Source organism: Trichechus manatus, unplaced genomic scaffold, assembly GCF_000243295.1.
Source record: "Trichechus manatus latirostris isolate Lorelei unplaced genomic scaffold, TriManLat1.0 scaffold00002, whole genome shotgun sequence".
Classification (NCBI taxonomy): domain Eukaryota; kingdom Metazoa; phylum Chordata; class Mammalia; order Sirenia; family Trichechidae; genus Trichechus; species Trichechus manatus.
In genome coordinates this window covers 4,105,614-4,130,484 of record NW_004443938.1, presented here as the reverse complement: position 1 = coordinate 4,130,484, position 24,871 = coordinate 4,105,614, and the positions used below count along the sequence as shown (strand labels likewise).

Sequence of the window (24,871 nt, the reverse complement as noted above, 5' to 3'; positions counted from 1 at the left end):
CTCCAAGGACGTTTGGGTTGTCAGTACTCCCTCAAAAGTTAAGTGCTTTCAAAGAGGCACCCGCCTGCTGCGGACAGATGGCCAGACTGAAATAAAAATGCTGGCTGCCGTTGAGGTGACTCTGACTCATGGCGACCCCCGTGTGCTCCACGAGGTTTTCAATGGCTGATTTTTTGGAAGTAGATCGCCAGGCCTTTCTTCCAAGGTGCCTCTGGGTGGACTTGAACTTCCAGCATTTAGGTTAGCAGCCGGGCACGTTAATCCATGGGACTTCAATCCCCTCCTCTCTCCAGCAAAAGTCAACGTTTACGCTTAACAGTGTGGAGAAGACGTCACATCAACACTGCAGCAAGAAGCCTGAGCGCACTCCCACTTCCCTCCCCTGCTCGCTTGTCTTCCCTCATTCTCAGACAAAGAAAGAAAGGGGACCAGCGGCATTAGTCTGTAGAACCACTTGACTCCATGTGTGGTTTTGTGGAGACACGTTCTGAATTATTACCGTGACATATTCACACTGGAATCGAAAAATCAGCCCCTTGATTCACGGGCCGAATCGACCCAGCCGTGACCAGAATGTCCCCTCTGCCTGAGAGCTCCAATCAGCTGAAATTAGTCACGCTGTATGGAAAAGCTGCATGAACGATGCCTTTCTACGCTTCGCCCTTCTGTTTTATTTTTAGTTTTTAAGTCATGAGGATACATGCCTAAAAGTATGTTAGGGAAGTGCACTCGGGACTTTCAGCTTTTATGCCCAGCTCTGAGGCCGATCTGAGCAGAAATGAGCCACCTCCAGTGGGTCTCCAACATCTCCTAAAAGCACAGAGCATACAGCATCCTCTCATAAAAGATTGTCATGGAATATTTGTTGTTGTTGTGTGCCGTCCAGTCGATTCCAACTCATGGTGACCCCATGTGACAGAGTAGAACGTCTCCACAGGGTTTCCTAAGCTGAAATCTTCACGGGAGCAGATCACCAGTCTTTCTCCCATGGAGCTGCCGGGTGGGTTTGAACTGCTGACCTTTTGGTTAGCAGCTGAGCGCTTAACCATTGCTCCACCTGTTTAGGCCCATACAAATTTTATCTGTTAGAACCACTTTTCCCTACTTTGGATACAACATAAACTGAACTCTTGTAATATAAACCGAATGGAGGGAAACTTCTAGTCTAACCGTGAGACAAGATCATATAGACGATGCCCAGATATACAAGCTCACAGACAAGGGATCAGGAGAGACCAGAGGATGGAGGCTGCCCTGGCTCAGGTTGGGCAGGCTTCAAGGAGGAGGCAGGGCCATCTGGGGAAGGGAAGATGGATGGAGGAGGAATGAAACAGCTCAAGCAAAAGACACAGGGGCTGGAATGGGCAGGTACCATTTGAACAATGTGTTGTGGTGTCTGGGCCGGGTAAGCAGTGTGTAATCAGCTGCTAATCTAAAGGTTGTCTGTTAGAGCCCATCCGGCAGCACCATGGAAGAAAGGCCTGGTGATCTGCTTCCATAAAGATTACAGCCAAGAAGACTCTATGGGGGCAGTTCTACTGTGTAACACATGGAGTAGTCACAAGTCAGAATTAACTCGATGGCAATTGTTTTTGTTTGTTAGCTGCCGTCGAATTGGCCCCCGACTGACAGCAACCCCATGCACAACCGAATGAAACACCGCCAGGTCCTGCGCCACCCCCATGATTTCTCCCGAAACACAGAGGAAAATGACAAGAGGGACAGGGTGAGAGAGAAGTCGATAGTGTGTAAGTCTGAGATACTGGACATTCAGTGGTGGGTAATGATGGTCTCAGGAAAAGACCAGAAAGAACGGAGCAGGAGAAATAATCAAAGGTACGCGCTAGAATACAGCCTTGCTGAACTAAAAGAAAACCCTTTGGAGTGGCAGTGAAATGAGATGCTTGTCATGCTACAACAAAGTCAGTGAAGCAGGTCGAAGGCAGAAACTAACAGGTCATCTTTGCCTGACACAGAATCCTCCTCTGCACACTGACTGCCACGAGAGAGCCAAGGGCTGTGTCCTGAGCACTGGGCACAAAAAGGCTGTCACCCAAGAATCTCATGGGTCACCAAGTTGTCTGTAATGTAGGGAGCCCGTGAAGAAGGATTGGACTTGCAAGGGTTCAGCAAATAAACTGTCCACATACCTTCTTCCAAAAGAGACTGAAGCCAGCTGGGAATGACTTCAGCTATAAAGCAAAGCCAAGAGCTCAGGAAGGGAACCTTCTATGAGGCATCAGCAGAACGTTTCCAAGCTGGCACTGGCAGGGCAGTTTCAGCCACGATGATAATCAGCATGTAATAAACACTGTGACTTTAATTTATTTTTAATTGTGGTAAATATATAGGTAGGAGTCCCTGGTGGGGACATGTTATCAGGAGGGATCAGTCCCTGGAGAAGGACATCATGCTTGGTAAAAGTAGAGGGTCAGCGAAAAAGAGGAAGACCTTCAGTGAGATGGATTGGCACAGTGACTGCAACAACGGGGTCAAGCATAACAACAATCATTAGGATGGCACAGGACCCAGCAGTATTTCGTTCTGTTGTACATAGGGTCACTATGATTTGGAACGGACTCGATGACATCTAACAACAACAACTGCACCTATACACCCACAATGACCCACCGTGACCATTTCTGTGCTGGTTGATATCATATGACAAGTGCCATAAAATATCAGGTTTTAAACAACCACCACCCAACCCAAACCAAACCAGAAGAGACCAACTGTGAATTTTTCAAATCTTCAAGGGATAGAAGTGTCCACAATATAGAAACTGTTCAGAGCTTAGAGAGTGAGAAAATGAAGGAAGGCATAAGTCACAAAAATAATGAAACCATAGCTGCGCTGGAAGACGAGCCAGGGTGGTGGGCGCTGACCAGAAAGCATGGAGACTTCCTGGAAGAGGGAAAGCAGAGGGGACTGGCTGGTCAGGGGACATCAGCACAAGAGGGTGACTTCCCAGGGGAACTAGAGAGTCAAAAATCATAAATAGCAGGTGTGGGTCTTGAGGAAATTGGCAGGATAATTCATTAGCAACTGTATTGGGAACAGCTGGCCCACAGAGGGGGGTCCCTGGGAGGTGCAAACGGTTAAGCCCTGAAAGGCTGGAGGTTCATATCTACCCAGAGGTGCCTGGGAAGAAAGTCCAAGCAGTCTACTTCCAAAAAATCAGCCACTGAATGTGGAATATCCATACAAGGGACTATTCACTCTGCCATAAAGAGAAATGATGTCCTGATACATGCTACTACATGGATGAACCTTGAAAACGTTATGCTGAGTGAAATACTGTATGATCTCGCTAATATGATATGTTCTAGATATGAACATTTCTATGATATATCTAGGTATGAAATACCTAGAACATGCAAATGTATAGAGATCAGAGTTTAACAATGGTAACTAAGGGCAGGAAGGAGCTCCGGTAGTGCAGTGGCTAAGGCACTCAGCTGCTAACCAAAAGGTCAGCAGTTCGAATCCCCCAGCCACTCTTCGGGAGAAAGATGTGGCAGTCTGCTTTGGTAAAGATTACAAAACCTGTTGCCGTCAAGTTGATTGCGACTCATAGAAACCCTATAGGACAGAGTAGAACTGCCCCACAGAGTTTCCAGGGAGCACCTGGTGGATTCGAACTGCCAACCCTTTGGTTAGCAGCCATAGCACTTAACTACTACGCCACCAGGGTTTCCCCACAAAGATTACAGCCTAGGAAACCCTATGGGGGCAGTTCTACTCTGTCCTATAGGATTGCTAGGACTCGGAATCAACTCGAGGGCAACAGGTTTGTTTTTTGTTTTCCGTTTTTTCACCAGGGGCAGGAGGAAAGGGAGGAGGGGGAGTCACTGTTTAGGAAGCAGTGAACTTCTGTTTATGGTGATAGAAAATCTGGCAATGGATATCGGTGATGGTTGCACAACATGATTGATGTAATTGGTCTTCATAAACAGTACATGTGAAAAATGTTCAATTGGTAAATGTTGTGTTATCTATATTTTTACAACAACAATAAATCCATTTTAAAAACCCTGCAGGACACAGTTCTACTCTGATACACATGGGGTCGCCATGACTTGGAGTTGACTCAATGGCAACCCATACCATTTGAATATAATGTGAGAATTGAAGAAAGAAGATTAGAAATCAAGAGCATTCACAACTGGATGCTTGGAGCAATCCATTCAAAGGAGTCGCATGCAGCAACAAAGGATCATATAACAACTGGTAGTGAATTATGTCATATTCACATACATATAACGTTACAAAGGCTGTTTATTTAAAGTTTTTAGAGTCAACTTTTAGAAAAAACAAGACTGAACTGTGTCACAAAACAGAATTCAACTATTAGATATTTTTTAAACATTCAGAAAAAAAGTGGTTAAGGAAACTTTCATCTCTTTGTATATACACATACTCACTGTTTCCTTTTTTACATAAATATCTATCGCAACCCTGTTTCTATTGGGGATCTTAGTCCCTTTCTGAACAGTTTGGTTTCCTTACCTCTCCCTCCCTTCACTCCCTCCAACCCCATCCCACTAAGTAACAAATGCTAACAATCTTGGGCGTACTTATCATACTGTTCTAAAACTCACGCATATTGGAATTCTCTACAACTTCACTGTTCTGCCTCACAACACGATGTGAGGTATAACTCCTTCTTTTAAGTGGCTACATAAATGTCCACGATCCATGGAATTTATTCAATTTTTTTAGTAATCAGTATCTTTGTCATTCCTTAAATACCAGAGTTTATTTTTGTGGGATATTTGCTTTTTATAGGATCTTATCTTAATGGAATAGATTCTCAAAAGAGGAATTGGGGGATTGAAGGGTATGTGTTGTTGTTGTTGTGTGCTGCCTAGTTGATTCCGACTCATAGTGACCCCATATGACAGAGGAGAACTGCCCCCATAGGATTTTCTAGGTTGAAATCTTTATGGGAGCAGATCACTGGGTCTTTCTCCCATGAGCTGCTGGCTGGGTTCAAACCACCAACCTTTCAGTTAGCAGCCAAGCCCTTAACCATTGCACCCACCGGGGCTCCTTTAAAGTGTATGTATGCCTCTTAAATAGCCACTTACAAAACAATTTCAAAAAATAATTTCAATTCACATTTCCATCCATTACGTATGGGGATATTCCATTACCTACATGTGTATACTCTGGCAAATGACATACATTACTTTTAAAATTGTCTGCTGATCGATGGGTGAGAAGTGGTATTTCACTGCTACCTGCGTTTCTACCTCCCTATCTGTGAAGCTGAAAGCAGTTTTGGAGTGTGTTGGCCATTTGAATTTGCTCATCTTCAGACAGCCTATTGCTATCCTTGCCGCCATTTTTGGTCTATTCACTTTTTTTTTTAGCAATTAGTGTCCTTTGTAAGTTTTTAGTAAAAAAAAAAAAAAAGAATTCTACATAAAATAGGAATAGCAGGAAACTAGTTCAATATAATTAGAACTATTATAAAAGCAAATGCCATTTTAAAAAGTAAAATGCTAACACTATCCCTATTAGAATGAGGAAACACACTATAGTGCCTTCTATCAATTACATTATTCCACGTTTTTCTGGTGAGCCTAAAAAATATAGTAAGCAAATGAAATGTTCAGTTTTAGTTCCAGAAGAGATAAAATTTTATGTTGGCTAATATTTTGATTGTGTATCTAGAAAACCCCATGTAACTTTATAAACAACTACTAGACTATATGGGAGAATTTTGTAAAGGAGTTGGAACCAGGTAAGTATATAAAAATAGACTGTAACTAGCTAGAAATAGAGTGTTAAGTTATATTCTACTCACAAATAACAACCAATTTTAATGAGAAAAGTATAAGACCTATACAAAGACAGTTATACATTCTTCCTGAAGGACAAAATGACAAAGTCTGAATAAAAAGAAAAACACATTACTTTTTTATGGAAAATCATAAAATCTCAGTTCTAATAATTAGTACATAAATGATATGTAATTTCTACTTAAATAAATTCAAATTTTCTAGTTTAGTATTAACATTCATTTTCAATTTTCCAGTTTACTATTAATATTCAAATAGTATTAAATTTCATATGGAAGATAAGAAATTTACTTTTAAAAAATAAAACAATTAGGAGGCATTGCCAAGTCAGACATTAATACATAGGAAAATATTATGTCCGTAGATGATATAAAATGCCACAATGGGTTTCACCTGAAAATTATTCTTAACAAGTTTTTGAAAGTAAGTATTTTAAACACCAAAGCTCTAACCAAAATCCAATAAAATTAGAAATAGATAAGAAGATGGATTTTCCCCCAAAATTAGCTACTAGAAAAGAAATGCCTCCTAGATAGTCCTTGAATCAACGAGGAAATTCATACTGAAACTATAAGCCACCAGGCAGCAGTGGTACAAACAGTGAGTGGCAGTGGACCACAGCCAGGGGAGCAGGACTGGCTGGCGCCGCCCTAGAGGACAACGCGTGCATCCCTGGAGCGTGCTCATGGAGCAGCCCGCAGTAGACAAACGAAGCCAGGCTCTCTAGTGTGATGACAACCACCAGGTAGAAAAGATGGGCCTGATGACAGGAGGAGGAACTGAAAATAGAAGAACATAGAACTTTGTTGCTGTTGTTGTTAGGTGCCATCAAGTCAGTTCTGACTCACAGCGACCCCGTGTACAACAGAACAAAACACTGCCCAATCCTGTGCCATCCTCACAATGGTTGTTATGCTTGAGCCCATCATTGCAGCCACTGTGTCAATCCATCTCACTGAGGGTCTTCCTCTTTTTCACTGACCCTCTACTTTACCAAGAGTGATGTCCTTCTCCAGGGACCGGTCCCTCCTGATAACATGTCCAGAGTACGTGAGATGAAGTCTCGCCATCCTTGCTTCCAAGAAGCATTCCGGCTGTACTTCTTCCAAGACAGATTTGTTCATTTGCCTGGCAGTCCATGGTATATTCAATCTTCCTCACCAACACCATAATTCAAAGGCGTCAATTCTTCTTTGGTCTTCGTTATTCGTAGTCCAGCTCCCACATGCAAATGAGGCGATTGAAAACACCATGGCTTGGGTCAGGCACACGTTAGTCTTCAAAGTGACATCTTTGCTTTTCAACACTTTAAAGAGGGCTTTTGCAGCAGATTTGCCCAATGCAATTAGTCATTTGATTACTTGACTTCTTCAGATAGGAAACAATCGAAAATACAGGGCACAAACTTTGTTTAGATGGGAAAGCCTTCTTGACCACACATCTAAATTATGCACACGTCCCATTGTTTTCTTGTCTAGCACTCTATTCCCTTTTCCTTCATGGTTCTTACGATAATCTCTAGTAATACAGTATATTTATTTGTTTATTTCTCTAACGTCTGTCTGTCTGCTATACATGAGGACAGGCATGGCTGCAGTGCTGACCCACGAAAAGTCAGAACCTGCCACTGTGCCAAGCATGGAGCATACATATTCAATAAACGCATCACAGCAGAAATAAATAACAGCTAATTTTCCTGACTTCTTGGATCAGCTGCCCAGTATACAGGTTGAATAAGTATGGTGAAAGGATACAACCCTGATGCACACCTTTCCTGACTTTAAATCACGCACCTACCAACAACAACAATTTTCCTGCATAACTTACGGGTTTATTTTAATTCTCTTCAAGTATCAAAGTATCTTTTTGGCTTATGATAAAGAATTTTATGCATTTGAAACAAAAAGTTTCTACCACTGTTAAAAGAGAATGATGGACAGGACAAGACAGAAAAGTACAGAAAGGAATAGGAGAGAACAAAAGGTGCAGAAAACCGAGCTCCTCAGGAAGAAAGCGCATGACAAAAGCGGCATTTACAAGCGCTGGGTAAATAGACAGTTATTTCAAAAACATGCTGTCTAACACTGTATAGTCATTTGGAATTTTTGTGATGAAGTGTTAAAAGTAAAATTATAACATAACTAGAAAAAATACAGATGAACATCTCCCTAAATCTCAGAGTTGTTGTTGTTGGGTGCTGTTGAGTTGGTTCTGACTCATAGCTACCCCGTGTGCAACAGAACGAAACACTGCCTGGCCCTGCGCCATCCTCACAATCATTGTTATGCTTGAGCCCATCATTGCAGCCACTGTGTCAGCCCGTCTCATTGAGGGTCTTCCTCTTTTTCGCTGACCCTCTACTTTACCAAGCGTCATGTCCTTCTCCAGGGACAGGTCCCTCCTGATAACATGTCCAAAGTACGTGAGACGAAGTCTCCCCATCTTTGCTTCTAAGGAGCATTCTAGTTGCACTTCTTCCAAGACAGATTTGTTCATTTGCCTGGCAGTCCATGGTATATTCAATATTCTTCGGATATAAGATCTTGACAGGAAAGAGTGCTGGGAACTAGAAAGTCAAGAACTTATCTTTAGAGCTTGCCCGCATCTCTTGAATGAAAGGAAAACAAGTGAAAACAACTAGGCACAGGGAGACCTCAGAGAGAAAGGAGGCCCACAGGAGAGTCTGCAACACACAGCCAAGGGAGGGGTCGGGGTGATCAAGAGAAATGGCGCGTCATTCGGACGGCTAGGGCTGGTGCTGAGGCAGGCCCGTGCGAATCCAGACAGCGAAGTTCCCGGGTCTGAGGGCAGAACGCAGGTGTTAGGGACAGAGAGTGGTCGGAACTGACCAGGTGGCCCTTATTTGAGAAGTTTGGCAGAGAAGGAAGGGAGGGGAAGTGCAAGGACAACAAGAAGCAAACAGCCGCTAATCCAAGGGCAATGGAGTATCTGACAGCACAAGCTCGGGGTTATGGCCAAGGAAGAGCCGGGATATTGGAGGGGAAGGCTTACTCAGGAAGTGGGTACTCAGAGCAAGTGGGAAGGGTGAGTGGGAGGGCAAAGGAGATGTTAGCTTGGGAAAGGAGGAAGAGTATCTCTTCATCTGGAAGAAAAAAGGGAAAGACCTAACAAGAACACATAAAGATATTTAATGCATAAAATTTAAGTTACGTGATTTTAGTATTATAATTCCATCCAGTATTATAGTAGATAGAGCCCCTGTGTGGTGCACAGGGTTAACATGCTCAACTGCTAACTGAAAGCTTGGAAGTTCGACTCCACCCAGAAGTGCCTTGAAAGAAAAGCCTGGCAATCTACTTCTGAAAATCCAGCCACTGAAAATCGTGTGGAGCACAGTTCTACTCTGACACACATGGGGTCATCATGAGTCAGAGTCAACTCGATGGCAGCTAGTACTGTACTGGATAATGTGCAAGATTGTAGATCTAATAGACAATATAGGTAAAAGCAACACGTTCATTAATTTTTCTTTAGATTTAACCAGTAGCATCGAGAGGACCATTTCAAATGCCGCAACATAAGGAGATGAAATGCCCAAGGGGGCACAGCGTCCCCATGAGCAGAGGGGAAACGGATTTCCCGGTCAGCGGGACGGGTGCAAGGCTCCAGGTGACCAGAGGTCCGCTCTGGTGGGCCGCCCAGCTGCTGGTTTATTTCACCCGGCTCCTCTGCCTTTCTGAGCACGTGTCCTGTTGAACAGAACCAGCAATCATACAACTGACACAGCTGTTTGTGCCTGTGGTGTTTTTCTTCCTCCATTAAAATGTTCCGCTCTGTCCCCATCTCAGTGGGCGGAGGAGCGCTCCTGGAGACGGCTCCCCTTGCACCGGGCGAGGCTGCTTTGACACGGGCTGCTGACAATCATAACTGTCGCTATTATTTGCCCCTTACTGTTCACCTCTCAGGCAGAGAGTAAACAAAACACTTCTCAGGGGGGAGGGGGACAGAAAGGGAAAAAGAAAGGCATTGTAGGGCCAAACGGGCGCCCAAGAGCGGCACTTGCTGAGTGTTTTGATTTTCCTCTCGGCTTTCTCTCCCTGCTTTTGGGGATACTGTCCGGTTCTCCTCTGGAGCCTGGTGTGGAAGGGGCCGCCACACAGCCGGGGGAGGCACACAGACTGTGTTTTTATTTCCTTAGAGGCTCTCATATTCTCAGAAAAACAATGGAAAGAGGCTTACAGATGGGCAAACTCATTTGCAAATCAGTCTGGATTCCCAATAATGTCGATCCAAAAACCAAAACCCGCCGCCATCGAGCCGATTCCAACTCATAGCAACCCTAAAGGACAGAGTAGAACTGGCCCATAGGGTTTCCAAGATTGTAATCTTTACAGAAGCAGACTGCCAGCTCTTTCTCCCGTGGAGCAGCTGTTAGGTCCGAACCGCCGATCTTTTGGTAGCAGCTGAGAGCTTAACCACCGTGCCACTAGGGCTCCTTGAGCTCATTTCAGCACCGACGAAATTTCAAAGCCAGTTTTAGATGGAGAACGTGACATTGGATGACCCCTTGAACTTCTGTTTAAACAACCTGGAGTCTGAGCTTTTGAGCCCCCTCATCAAGAAGTAAATCATGGGCGCTTTGTGTGGGTAAAAACTCTATAAACATTTGGGTTCTACGTTTCTCTGTTTATGCAACATTCTTTCCAATTGCATCAGGACAAGGAACATGTTTTCTCCGGGAGAATGGAGGCAGGGCAGAGCGCTCACGTCATGATTCTGCTAGAGGCTGCAGCCGTCCAGGAAACCAGCATCCCAGCAGCTCCCCTCCCGGTCAACTGTCTGTCCTCCCTCTGTCCTTATATTCTTTCAAAGCTGGGCAGGACTCATTCCCATCAGACACCACTTCTTCCTGCCCTCTCATGGGACATCAGTGAGTCGGTCATTTTCCCGTCAATGCTTTGGACAGTCCCCTCCTCTCAGGCAGGGCAGCGACAGCTGGGGCAGCAGACATTCGGGAAAAGCCCACGTCCCCAGGGCATCGACGGCACTGTAACTGCTCATCCAGGTTTGTGTCTGTTGTCACAAGCTCAGTTTTGATACAGCATGGAGCACTGAATTGATACCAAAGACTGAAAACAAAGCAATGTTTTGAGAAAGGCGGAGTCTGCAAATTTCAGACCAGGAGATCTGAACCTAGTTTGAGACTCTCCTAGACGAGGAAGCTGTGATCAGTAGTAACCAGAAGAGTTGTACTGAAATAAGCTGATTTCCTTTCTTCTTTAATGAGGTTGCCAGATGGGCAGATGAGGGGACAACGGGAAGCACCGTGTCTCAAGCCTTCAGGAAGACGTCTGCTAAGGTTTTCTCATTAAATACTTTGAATGAAATGGAGAAATGGTGCCTGGCTGGTGGGTTAACAGCTGCCTGGCTGACTCAACCGGGGGGAGGGATTAATCAACCCATGTCAACCAGGAACGCGGTTTCGGATGGGGTACCAGGGCACATCCTGGCCCTGTTCCACTGAGCATTCTTATCAGCCCTGGGCTGAGCTTGAAGCTTGGTGAAGCTGAGAGGGGCAGATCCTGTGTGGAATGAAAGAACCAGTATCCCTAAAAACATCGACAAATTAAAGGGCTGAATTTAACAACAAAAACAAAAAACCTAACAAATAAAAGAAAGGTTTTCCTTTTGTGAAATAAAACATAAACAAATGAGCTGCAGAACAGAAGAGACCAGGTAGCGAGGGATTTTATCCCCATATGTGTTCAACACTGTTAATAACACTAGTCCATTAAACAGGGAGAGGACAGCTTGATTCTTTTCTGGCCGGTCAGATCCCGGCTGAGAAGCGGCTGCTACTGCATCCCAGGCGCACCCCTGAACTTCAGCTTGAGCTGATCTCACTGTCCGCTCCTTCCCATGTAGTCTTGACCTGCTGACACCCAACCATTGTCAAGACCCAGCACCAACGCCATCTCTGCCATGAACTCACCTGATCACCACGTTAGACTAGATCCCTCAGAACAACCGCGGCACTAGAAATTACTGCTGGGATGTCTGTCTTCCCAAGTAGACCCTAGGCCCTGAAAACAGACATTGGGTCTGTCTCATTCATGGATGTTTTCCCATGGCGGTGCCTGGACCTTTGTAGACACTCGGTAAAGATGTCAGATGAGAGGGGAGTGAGTCACTGCAACCAGATGTGACCCTTCCCTTATCTGAATTCAGAATTCCAGCTTTTGCTTTTGACATGCTGCCTTAGGAAGTTGGGGACATCTCTTACTCTTGACAGATTTTAAGGTCCGTTAGCACAGGGAGAAAACTAAACCAGTTGCCCTGAAGTGGACTCCAAATCATGGACACCCCATGTGTGTCAGAGCAGAACCGTTCTCAATGGCTGGTTTTTTGGAAGAGCACCAGGCCTTTCTTCCAAGGTGCCTCTGGGTTGACTTGAATCTTCAACCTTTTGGTTAACAGCTGAGCACTTAACCGTTTGTGCCACCCAGGGACCCAGGGCAGGGAGAGTGCCTAATTAATCTTTGAATAAGCACCTACGGGGTGTACCATGCCCAATGGTCTGTTGAATAAATGAATGAATGAAACAGCTCTTTCCACATAAAAGCTGCTATACTTACCCTATTTTCGAGACGAAATAATGAAGCCGCATGTATAATATTGTGAGACGGAATTCGAAATGTGTAGAAATCAGTAAAAAAAGCTCATTCCTCCACAAAGTGACCAGAAGTAGCACGTGGAATAGCCATGCATTTTGAAAACGGTCTTATCAAAATCAGCAGGAAATTAAATTTTAAACTTCAAGTCATTTTTATTATACTATTCCTAATGAAGACTGTCTTGCTTCTGGCTAGCAGACATAGGAAGCAATTTATTAAAATATGCAGTGTATCCAGTATTTCTTAAAAGAAAAAGAAAAACCTTCTTGCAGCCACCTTAAAAACACAGTAATAAACGAAAAATCATTAGAAGTTTAAAAGAAAAATAACTGGCCTGCCTTGGAGGCTGAGGATTCGATTCAGAGAATATTTACTGAATGCCCACAGACTACATGGCTTTGTCACGAGGAGGTGATGAAAATCGGCCATATGTGTCTACTTGCAAGCAAGTTATATACTAGCAGATACATGGATACATGGGATACATAAAGATGCTCTTACAGCCATAGAAATCATGACACTTCATGCTGTGAATATCTACAACTTAAATTTATACGTGCTCTGCTGGTCACAGAGCACTTCCACATAGAACATCTCATTTAATTTGAAAGAAAGTTAACCTATTTAGGTTAAAGAGTGTTGTCAATGACTAGCCGTCTCTAAAAGCTACATGGAAGTGCAAAGGACCGAAAAGCGTTCAGACAACACAGCACTGCAGAAAGTCAGAGTGTAGACAGGAGACATTTGCTGTATTTGATATCGAGACATGACAGTTACAGTAAGTAAGTCAGTGTGGTTTTGGCACAGGGTAGACGGGTGGAACAGAAGGAGGCCTTCCTCCAGGGGGGTTTGCAGCCTACAGCGTGGCCTTGCAGATAGTGGCGATGAGAAGGGACAACTCAACAAGCAGTGCTGGGAAATGGGTTACTTTCTCAAAAAAACAAAAAAAAAAGCACTGTCTTAGACTGTACAAAGAATTCATTTCAAGTAGTTAAAAACCGAAATGTTAAAAATAAAACTTTTAGATGAAAACAGATGACGTTTAAGAATTCAGAGTAAGGACAGATTTCCCAACTGAAACACAGAAAGCACAAACCACAAAGACAGACAGTGATAAATTCAGCTTCATACAAATCAAAAATGCTCGCATAAAAAGGTTGGAAGAGAGGCCACGGAGTATATGATATTTATAACACGAAGAGCTGACAAAGTATACAAAAGGAACTCCCATAAATCAATTAGAAGAAACAGAGGAAAGGAGAATAAGCAAACGAACGGCTAATAGCACAGGAAAGGGCGCCCAACCCACTAACAACCAGGCAGTAGGCGTTAGGACCAGAGTAAAGTGTCATTTCACACACATCAGACTAGCAAATATTTACAGCCGCTAGAAAAGGACATCATGGTTGGTGAAGTAGAGGGTCAGCAAAAACGAGGGAGACCATCAATGAGATGGACAGACACAACAGACTCAGACATACCAACAACCATGAAGATGCTGCAGGATCGGGCACGGTTAGCTCTGTTATACACCAGCTCGTTAGGAGTCTGAGCCAATCTGACAGCAACTGACAACAAGAAGCAGGTAAGCAAGGGGAGAATGGGAACCTGCGTCCACTGCTGGTGGGAGTGTGTACTGTACCACCAATTTGGAGAGAAATTTGACAATATTTAGTCCAGTTGAAGATCACATGTTCCACAACCCAGCAAACTCACTCCCAGGTATATATCCTAGAGAAATTCCTCCTCATGTCCACAAAGAGTCATACACAAGATCACTCAGAAACGCATTGTTGAGAACAACGAAAAAAGGAAACAACGCAGGTCCAACCACAGAAGAACTGGTAAATGAACGTTTTGACACAGTGGGTAAAGCACTTGGCTGCTAACCAAAAGGTCAGTAGTTTGAACCCCCCAGCTGCTCTGCGGGAGAAAGATGTGGCAGTCTGTTTCTGTAAAGACTACAGCCTTGGAAACCCTATAGGGCAGCTCTACTCTGTCTTACAGGGTCGCTATGAGTCAGAACGGACTCGAGGAGTGGCAACTGGTTTATAGTTAGGTAACTAAGCTACACTGATCAGCATGGATGCATCTAATAAATTTAATACTGAGTAAGTAGCATAAGAAAATGTACAATGTGATTCCATTTATATAATATTTAAGACACAAAAACCAGTATTATACATTGTTTAGGATATGCAGAATTAAAGCTATGAAGAAATAGAGGGAGTAGATACTAAGTTCAAGACCATGGTAACCTCTGAGCAGGTGGGATAGAAATGAGATTGGGGAACTGTAAGTGGGCCCTTAAGATGAATTATGGGTTCACAGGTATATGTTACCTTATTTTGTATTTGTATATGTCTTAAATATTCCATAATAAAAAATTTAAAAGGACTCAAGTCAATATTTCTATTTTTCTATGAGTCAGAATTGACTCAATAGCAACGGGTTTGATTTTTTTGTTTTTTAATTCAACTCCAGGAGAGACCAGTCCCTGGAGAAGGACATCATGTTTGCTAAAGTAGAAGGTCAGCAAAAAAGAGGAAGACCCTCCATGAGACAGACTGACACAGTGGCTGCAACAATGGGCTTAAACATAGCAAGGACTGTGAGGATGGCACAGGACTGGGCGGTGTTTAGTTCTGTTGTACATGCGGTCGCTATGAATAGGAACCGACTTGACAGCACCTAACAACAACAAGTGCACCTATACACCCACAATGACCCACTGTGACCACTTCCGTGCTGGTCGATAGCATACAGTCAGTGCCACAAAATATCACAGCATCTGACAACAGCAACAATTCAACTCCTGGGTTAAAGAACCAGAGGACCCTTCTGCACTGGGGCTAGCTGAGATTAGGGTGAGGCTGGTGGGAGGGTGGCTTCTTCAAGCTTGGTCCTATGGACCTTCCGCAAGTACTTGATCATTTGGTACCTTAGTTTCCTTATCTGAAAGTATCCTTGTTGTTGTTGGGTGCTGTAGAGTCAGTTCTGACTGATAGTGACCCCGTGTACAACAGAATGAAACACTTCTAGGTCCTGCGCCATCCTCGCAATCATTGCTATGCTTTAGCCCATTGTTGCAGCCACTGTGTCAGTCCACCTCCTTGAGGGTCTTCCTCTTTTTTGCTGACCCTCTACTTGACCAAGCATGATATCCCTCTCCAGGGACTGATCCCTCCTGATAACGAGTCCAAAGTACGTGAGACGTAGTCTTGCCAGCCTTGCTTCTAAGGAGCATTCTGGCTGTACTTCTTCCAAGACAGATTTCTTCTTCTGGCAGTCCATGGTATATTCAATATTCTTCGCCAACACTGCAATTCAAAGGCGTCAATTCTTCCTAGTAATCCTTAGTAATAGGATTTACATCCTCGGGCTGCTGTGGGGATTAAACCGCCGGATGTAGAGTGTTTGGGACATGGTGCTTATGAGTCTGAGTGAAGCAAGATATCATCAAACGCCACTGTTTCCACAGCAAAGCAGTTGTCTACGCTGAGACCAGAAGTAAGACCACACAAGCCCACACCAGTCCACCCATGTCACATACGCCAGGAGCTCAGTATCCTGGGGGCATATCCTAGAGACATCTCCTTCCTCAAGGTCTGTATACTGCTCCCGTGCACCCGTCTCTTCGCTCAGAATATCCTTCCATTCTTAAATTCAAAATCTGCCTCCCACCAGCCTGTCCTATTCCCACCTCCAATTAGACTTTCTCTAAAGACTCAGGTCGGGTAGAAACTGCAACCAGGTCATAGTTATCCTGGGTCCTAGTTCCTACGGTCATGCTTAGTACTCAGTGACTCTCTGTTCATTATACAAATCAATGTTTCAGCCCTCAGAGACTCTCCTTTTCTCTAAAACCCTGTTATATTATAATCAATGCCACCCATGTGACATATACTCTTACAGCATTCTCGATTATCTCAAGAATATGACTCTGGTCTCCTTAATTTGATTACAAGCTCCTTAAAAGACAACCCTTGTGTAATTATGCTTTTCTGAAAGGCAAGTTTAAATATGGGCATCCTAAATTTTTGGCTTGGAACTTACATTTTCCTGTTGAGACTTAATTCAGTTAGAAGACCAGGATTTATATCCAATGCATCTCATGTGCAGCCACCGCCCATCTGTCCGTGGAGGCTTACATGTCGCTATGATGCTGAACAGGTTTCAGCAGACCTTCCAGACTAAGATAGACTAGGAAGAAACGCCTGGTGATTTATTCTTGAAAACCAGCCAATGAAAATTCTTAAGGATCACAATGGCGCTATGTACAATGGATCATGGGGATGGCGTAGGACCAGCAGCATTTCATTCCGTTGTACTCAGGTTTACTGTGAGTCGGGGCCGACTTGATGGCAGCTAATAACAACAATATTTATTAAGTCTCTAGCAGAGATTCCTATTTAACTTGAGAATTATCATGTCTTCTTCTTGACATTCAACATCTTGACAGGACAGTGTAGCAGAAATGAGCCCATGAACTCCGAAGCTAACTGGGAAAGGGCTGTGGGGTGGCATCACACTCTTAACACTCCATATGCATTCCACAGAGATGTTTCAAAGGAGATATACGAATAAAACAAGCATACAGATTCTACCCAGAAGAGCAAATGTTGGCATTCAGAGGTTCTAAGACCTGAAATAAGTGGATGATCAGTGGTTGAGATATAAAGGTGCAATCCTGCCCAAGGCACGAAAACCCAGGTAGAAAGCTTCGGAATTTGCAGGTGGATGTGAACTTAGTCCAAGGCACTAAATCCCTCCTGCTGTCAGATTAAGGGCCTCTGGCTCTTGAAGTCCTGCTGCCTGGACCCTGACCGGTGTCTACCAGAAAGCAGAGCTAGCACAATGCCACTCCACGGGTGCGTGTGAGGGGCTCCCCATGGCAGAGGCTGCGACACTGTCATGTTACAGCTACAACCTGTGGTTTGGGTTCCAGCAGCCCCTGCGCCTAGGAAAATGCAATGGAGTACACAGTCCAAGGTTCTTTAAATAGTTCAGACTTCAGGGTCTGCACCCAATTTCTCTGGGACCCAGAGACCTGAGAGATTGCGGGAGAGTTAAAATAGTTTCTTTTGACATACGCCTACCTGTCCACTGTGGGGAGCCAAAGCTGAAGGACCCCTCACTCTTCTTGCTTTATTACACGAGAAAAGCAAGAGAATAAAGCAAGTGGCACTGTGAATTTAATTCTGCACAAATATGTCCTGAATAACAACACCCTACTGGAAATCTGGGTATCTAAACGAGGTTGCAAAGAGCCCCCAATGTGCTTGCAAATCGTGTGTGTGTGGGTGACATAGTTAACACCAAAGTTATGGCATTTGTGCTGCAGACAATCCCATTGAGAAAGTGAAAAGACAACCCACACAACGGGAAAAATATCCGTAAATCAGTTATCTGATAAGGGACTTGTATCTACAACATATAAATCACCCTTACAACACAATAATAAAAACAAATAACCCAATTTAAAAGGGACAAATTATCTGAATAGACATTTCTCCAAAGAAGACCTACAAATGGCCAATAAGCACATGCATAGGTGATCAACATCACTAAAAACAACGAAATGCAAATCGAAACCACAACGAGATCCTGCGTCACACCTACTAGAAGGGCTACAATAAAAAACACAACAACAAGTGTTGGTGAGGATATGGAGGAATCAGAACCCTCCAACTACCGGTGGGAATGTGAAATGGTGCAGCCACTTTGGAAAACAGTGTGGCAGTTCAGTTGCTCAAAAGATTTAACATAGAGTTACCATATGACTCAGCAATTCCACTCCTAGTTACATGCCCAAGAGAAATGAAAACATGTTCACACAAGGACTTGCCCACGAATATTCATAGAAGCATTTAGTCATAATAGCCAAAGGGTGGAAAAAACCCAAATGCCTATCAAATGACGAATGGATAAATAAAATGTAGTCTATCCACGCAATGGAATATCATTTAGCAAATGAAGTACTAATGCATGCTGTAACATGGGTGGACCTTGAAAATATTATGTTAAGTGACAGGAGCCTGTAACAAAAGACCATTTATATGAAATGTCCAGAATAGGCAAATCTATAGCGTGGAGATAGGAGGGACCAGTCCCTGGAGAAGGACATCATGCTTGGTAAAGTAGAGAGTCAGTGAAAAAGAGGAAGGGCCTCAACGAGATGGATTGACACAGTGGCTGCCAACAATGGACTCAAGCATAACAATGACTGTGAGCACGGCGCGGGACCGGGCAGTGTTTCGTTCTGTGGTACACAGGGTTGCTAGGAGTCAGAATCAACTGGAGGGCACCTGACAACAACAATAACAATATTATAGAGATAGAAAGTGGCTTGGTGGCTGCCCAGGTCTGGAGAGTGAAGGGGAAAATGGGGAGAGCCCACTGACGGCTTCTTTTTGGGGTGATGAGTAAGATCTAGATTGTGGTGATATTTGCATAACTCTGAATATACAAAGAAAACCCATGAAATTGTATTACTTTAAGTGGGTAAAGTGTATGGTATGAAAATTACATCTCAATAAAGCTGTTAAAAATAACAACAAAAATGATCACATTCAATTTAGAACAAAGAGCAAATACTGAGGTGGTTCATAAGGAGAGACTCTGCCGGGACCTTTTATTACGACACGACTTTAAAAAATGCAGCCGAGTCACCTTCCCATGTATCTCATTTTACTTCTGAGCCAATACTCAGGAAGGATGTTGGAATGTTTTCACAAAGATTCTCCAGAGGCACTGGCTTACCGTATGACAGGCCATCCCCACAGGCTAGCTGCTCACTGACAACGTAGGAGAATTTAGACGTGCTAAGAGTGTTTGGAAATGGAGCCCCATGGGGCATAAACAACGCTCCCCTTGGCCATCATATAAGACAACCAGCTCACAGTTCAGAAGCTGGACAACTTTATTCGTATGGGGTAACAAGCATCTCTATATGCATGTAAATTTCAACCAGTTTGGTGCTACAAAATGAAAAATGCTTGACTCAAAATTCTCACATCTAACTTAACACATCTGAGGCTTTCCAGCTCATGAATTCTGGACTATTTCCCTCTGCGAGGGAGACAAAACCAAGGGTAACTTTGGAGTCTCAGGGAAAATACAGCCTTTGACTAGTGTTTAGATCTGAAATGTGTATTAAATGTCCCTGGGAACCACCCAGACGTAGTCAATCTATGAGAGATTGTGAAGAGGGTCTACCAGCTCCTATCCTGCAGGCTTACAAGCATTCCCTCGCTCGTTTTCTTTCTGTTCGTCTTAGAGGAAAGGCTTCTCAGCTTTGTCAGACTTCTCAGCGTTGCCCCAACATGGATGTGGAGCTCCTCTTTAGGTGTTTACTCCGCTTCTTCCAAAGTGGACACACACTGACGCACAAAGTCATGTTTATTTCCAAATCCGCGCAACCAGGAGGCTAAGGATGTTTTTTAAAAACAGAGCTTTTATGAGCTAGAAAAGTGAATTAAACATGAATAACTAAACAATTTTAAGATTAGCGGTTCTCGGAAACACAACTTCTGGAATGCATAACACGGTCAGCCCCAAATCAATACGAACTCTGTCGACATTTGGAAAACTGTCGCGAGAAGAAAAGAGAGGGGGTGTTCTGCGTTCCCCGTTCTAGGAGCAGTGGCGGGAAATAAAGGACATCCATGCTAAGGAGGCTGTGATTCGTTCCTTCCCCTGGGTAGAAGTGCGCACAGACTGGAGACCTGTGGTTTTCAAGGTGGGCTCTCTGGGACCCTGGATGAGGCCCAGTGGTGGTAGTGGGGACAGGGAGGCCCCAGGGAGAGCAAGACGAAATACTAGGCCCTTATATCCTCACTTCAACCAGAGAGGCTCTTTTCTGAAACCTGTATCAAACAGTGGACTTCTGCATAAGATACATGAAAACCGGGTTCTGGTGACAGAATAAATGGACAGACCTTGACTCAGGTCAACTTTCAGGGTCATGACAGAAAGGACTCTCGGGATGCTTGGGGGTTAGATTACACAATTTCCATAATTTTTTCAATGATGTAATATTGTTATAGCTATAGCAGTAGACTCCAATATTTGATATTTCTAATGATGACCCAGGTGTTCTGAATTATCTGAAGTTTAATTTCTGTGGTAAGGTTTTAGTGTTTTGTTTATTAAACTGTAATGATTTGAAAATGTGGAGTCATAAACTGGAACTTCCCAGAAATCAGAAAATATCTTTCTACAATTATTTTAAGATAAAGAGAATTTATTAGCTTTGATTCACTTGTTCTCTTGTATATACTTTTCTAATCTTTCTCACTCTTTTTCTCATGTTTTGATTTTTTTCTCTACTACCATATCCTCATTATATTGCATTATGTAATATTGTATAATTATATTATCAACACAGTGGCTGCAACAATGGACTCAAACACAATGATTGCGAGGATGGCGCACGACCAGGCAGTGTTTCGTTCTGTTGTACAGAGGGTCCCTATGAGTTGGAACCGACTCAATAGCACCTAACAAGAACAACAGTATTATATATTACACTATATTTCAACACAGTAACAAATAGCTTGCTAGAAACAGCCCTACTTAATGGTAAATACATGTAAAAAAAGATGTTCTGAAATGATTCCAGCAGCCTGCAAGGCGTCTACTACAACAGGGGACCTGCCATTTGCTATGGATTGAATTGTGTCCACCCAGGATAGGTATTGTAAATCCTAACCTTTACCTGTGGCTGTAATCCCATCTGGGTTTTCTTTGCTATGTTAATGAGGCAGGATTAGTGTAGGGTGTGCTTCTTGAAGCAATCTCGTTTGAGATATAAAAGGAGCAGAGTAAGAAAGCATAGACAGGAAAGACAGATGCCAAGCCACATGATATCTTCAAGGAACTGAGGAACAGAAGCTGAAAAGAGACAAGGAACTTTCCCAGAGCTGACAGAGATAGAGGGCCTTCTAGAACTAGTGCCCTGAATTTGGACTTCAGCTCCTAAACTGTGAAAAAAAAAATTTCTGTTAAAGCCACCCACTTGTGGTATTTCTGTTATAGTAGCACTAGATAACTAAGACACCATTTAATCAAAGTATGAAAAGCCAGGCATAAATTATTCTTTTTTACTCTCAATCTGCATGAAGATATCATGGAAGGTAAATGCAAATTGTTCTCTGGTTCTTCCTTGTGAATAAAAGAATCATCCATCCTACGCAGATAATGGTGGCAGGGAGGTGGGCAGGGAATTAATGTGAATACTGGGGTACTGGAAGGACTAGCTACTCATCTTCTAGATGCAAGAATCAAGGACACAGTTCAAAGTAAAGAACTCACCACTGTCAATATGGATAAAAAAAACCCAAACCAAACCCGTTGCCGTCAAGTCAATTCTGACTCATAGTGACCCTATAGGACGGAGCAGAACTTCCCCATAAGGTTTTCAAGTCTGTAATCTTTTTTTTTTTTTTTAAATTGTGCTTTAGGTGAAAGTTTACAGCTCAAGTTAATTTCTCACACAAAAATTTATACACATATTGTTATGTGACCCTAATTGCTATCCCTGTAATGTGACAGCACACTCCCCCTTTTCATCCTGGGTTTCCTGTGTCCATTCAACCAGCTCCTATCCCTTTCTGCCTTCTCATCTGGCCTCTGAATGGGAGCTGCTCATTTAGTCTCATGTATCTACTTGAACTAAGAAGCACACTCTTCACGAGTATCTTATGTCTTATAATCCAGTCTAATCTTTGAAGAGTTGGCTTCAGGAATGGTTTCAGTTCTGGGTTAACAGAGAGTCTGGAGGCCATGTCTTCGAGGGTTCTTCTAGTCTCAGTCAGACCATTAAGTCTGGCCTTTTTATGTGAATTTGAGTTCTGCACCACTTTTCTCCTGCTCCATCAGGGACTCTCTGTTGTGTTCCCTGTCAGGGCGGTCCTTGGTGGTAGCTGGGCAACATCTAGGTCTTCTGGTCTCAGGCTGATGCAGTCTCTAGTTTATGTGACCCTTTCTGTCTCTTGGGCTAATATTTTCCTTGTGTCTTTGGTGTTCTTCATTCTCCTTTGCTCCAGGTGGGTTGGGACCAATTGATGCATCTTAGGTGGCCACTCCCAAGCTTTTAAGACCCCAGACGCTGCTCACCAAAGTGGGATGCAGAACATTTTCTTAATAAACTGTTATACCAATTGACCTAGATGTCCCTTGAAAGAAGTTTGTAATCTTTATGGAAGCAGACTGCCACATCTTTCTCCCTTGGAGTGGCTGGTGTGTTCAAATCGCTGACATTTAGGTTGGGAGCCAAATGTTTAACCACCATGCCACTAGGCTTCTTTTAATAGATAGACTCCTATGCAATTCTGTTACAAGTCTCATGACTCCCAACACTTAAATACGCATTCACTATGAGTTTGTATCTGCCAACACCTCCCGGATAGGAAAGGCTATCTGCATCCACACTTCCTCCGAGTCTTTATCTTGTATGTCATGTTTCTCTGTAATCGTTTTATGCAACATATTCTTTCCAGTAATTGTCAAAACATGATCACTACTATTAAAAGGTAATGCTGACAAAAAGTTAACCATAAAATCGTATGGGAAATAATAGTAAAGAAAATAATGTTAAAATGTTGTCATGGATTGAATTGTGTCCCCCAAAAATATGTGTCAACTTGGTTAGGCCATGATTCCCAGTACTGTGTGGTTCTCCTGATTGATATAATTTTCCTACGTGTTGTAAATCCTAATCTCTGCCTGTTGTTAATGAGGCAAGAATAGATAATGTTAAAGAGGATTACGGTGGGATGTAACACCCTTGCTCAGGTCACATCCCTGATCCAATGTAAAGGGAGTTTCATTTGGGTGAGGCCTGTATCACCTTTTATATTACAAGAGATAAAAGGAAAGGGAAGCGAGCAAAGACGGGGGACCTCATACCACCAAGAAAGCAGCACCGGGAGCAGAGCACGTCCTTTGGACCCGGGGTTCCTGCACGAAGAAGCACCTAGACCAGGAGAAGATTGATGACAACGACCTTCTTCCGGAGCTGACAGAGAGAGAAAGCCTTCCATTGGAGCTGACGCCCTGAATTTGGACTTCTAGCCTACCTGCCTGTGAGAGAATAAACTTCTGTTGGTTGAAGCCATCCACTTGCGATATTTCTGTTACAGCAGCACTAGATGACTAAGACAAATGTCTCCATAAAATTTTGTTCTATGAAATAAGTATGAATATACACACATGTATATATACACATATACACATACACACGTACACTGCATAAAGTTATAACTGAATAGTCTTACGAAAAACTGAGAAGCTAAATGTAATAAATAAAATGTTTTTTCTAGAATCATTAGTCATTTCTATCTTGCTTTTTTGAATCCTTACTTCTCTAAATTATTATCCACATTTTCTGGGTTTTAGACTAAGAGATTATTATGAGGAAAGGAAAGTAGACAGAAAAGGAGCAAAAGGATCCTTAGACCCACCGAACACACCGGAAGAATTAAAAACTAACTGCAAACAGAAAATAACACACTTCACCTTTCTCAGTGAACGAAAGGAATCTAATCTTAATTTTCCCATTTTACAGTCCCAAACTAGTAAATCTGAAAAAGTGTTTCTACTATGTTTTGAAACATAAACTTGAAAGATTTATTATATTTCCCAAATACATACACCATAAAGACATGCCCATATTCTTCATAGGCACCCATTTAGCAGAGTTCTATTGACATCTCCAGAATGGTTAAACAGCGTATTTACTCTTATGGACCAATAACATAAACACATCACCAGGATGAAGCCCCTCCGTCTCAGAGAATATCAACAAACTGCAAAGCAAAACTGTTGTTGCTGTCAAGTGCCATCGAGTCAGTTCCAACTCATAATGACCCCATGTACAACAGAACCAAACACTGCCTAGTCCCACGCCATCCTCACAATCATTGCTGTATTTGAGCCCCTTGTTGCAGCCACTGTGTCAATCCATCTCATTGAGGGTCTTCCTCTTTTTCACTGACCCTCTACTTTACCAAACATGATGTCCCTCTCCAGGGACTGGTCCCTCCTGACAACATGTCCAAAGTATGTGAGACGAAGCTTCGCCATCCTTGCTTCCGAGAAGCATTCTGGTTGTACTTCTTCCAAGACAGGTTTGTTCGTTCTTCTGGCAGTCCGTGGCATATTCAGTATTCTTCACCAACACCACAATTCAAATGCAAAGCACAACTTCCTGTGAGGATCTGCCTGGTGTTATCTGTCCACTCCGGCTCCTTGCCATAGTCTTTACCATTGTTACACAAAATGTAAACAAAAAGAGAGAAAATCAGGTGTATTGACTGAAAACACCTGTTGGGTAACTGTACGTTGAGCATGTCATGGTTTGATGGAATGAGCAGTTCTCCAGGGTCTGACACCTTGGGTTCTCAGTCCAGTGCTCTCAGCATGAAG

The 24,871-nt window shown here is 43.2% G+C and overlaps 1 protein-coding gene across 1 annotated transcript in view; it reads right to left on the bottom strand.

Moving 5' to 3' along the window:
* Positions 1–24,871, bottom strand: part of RPS6KA2 (ribosomal protein S6 kinase A2) — a 232,142-nt gene that overhangs the window by 179,151 nt on the left and 28,120 nt on the right. The window lies entirely within an intron of this gene.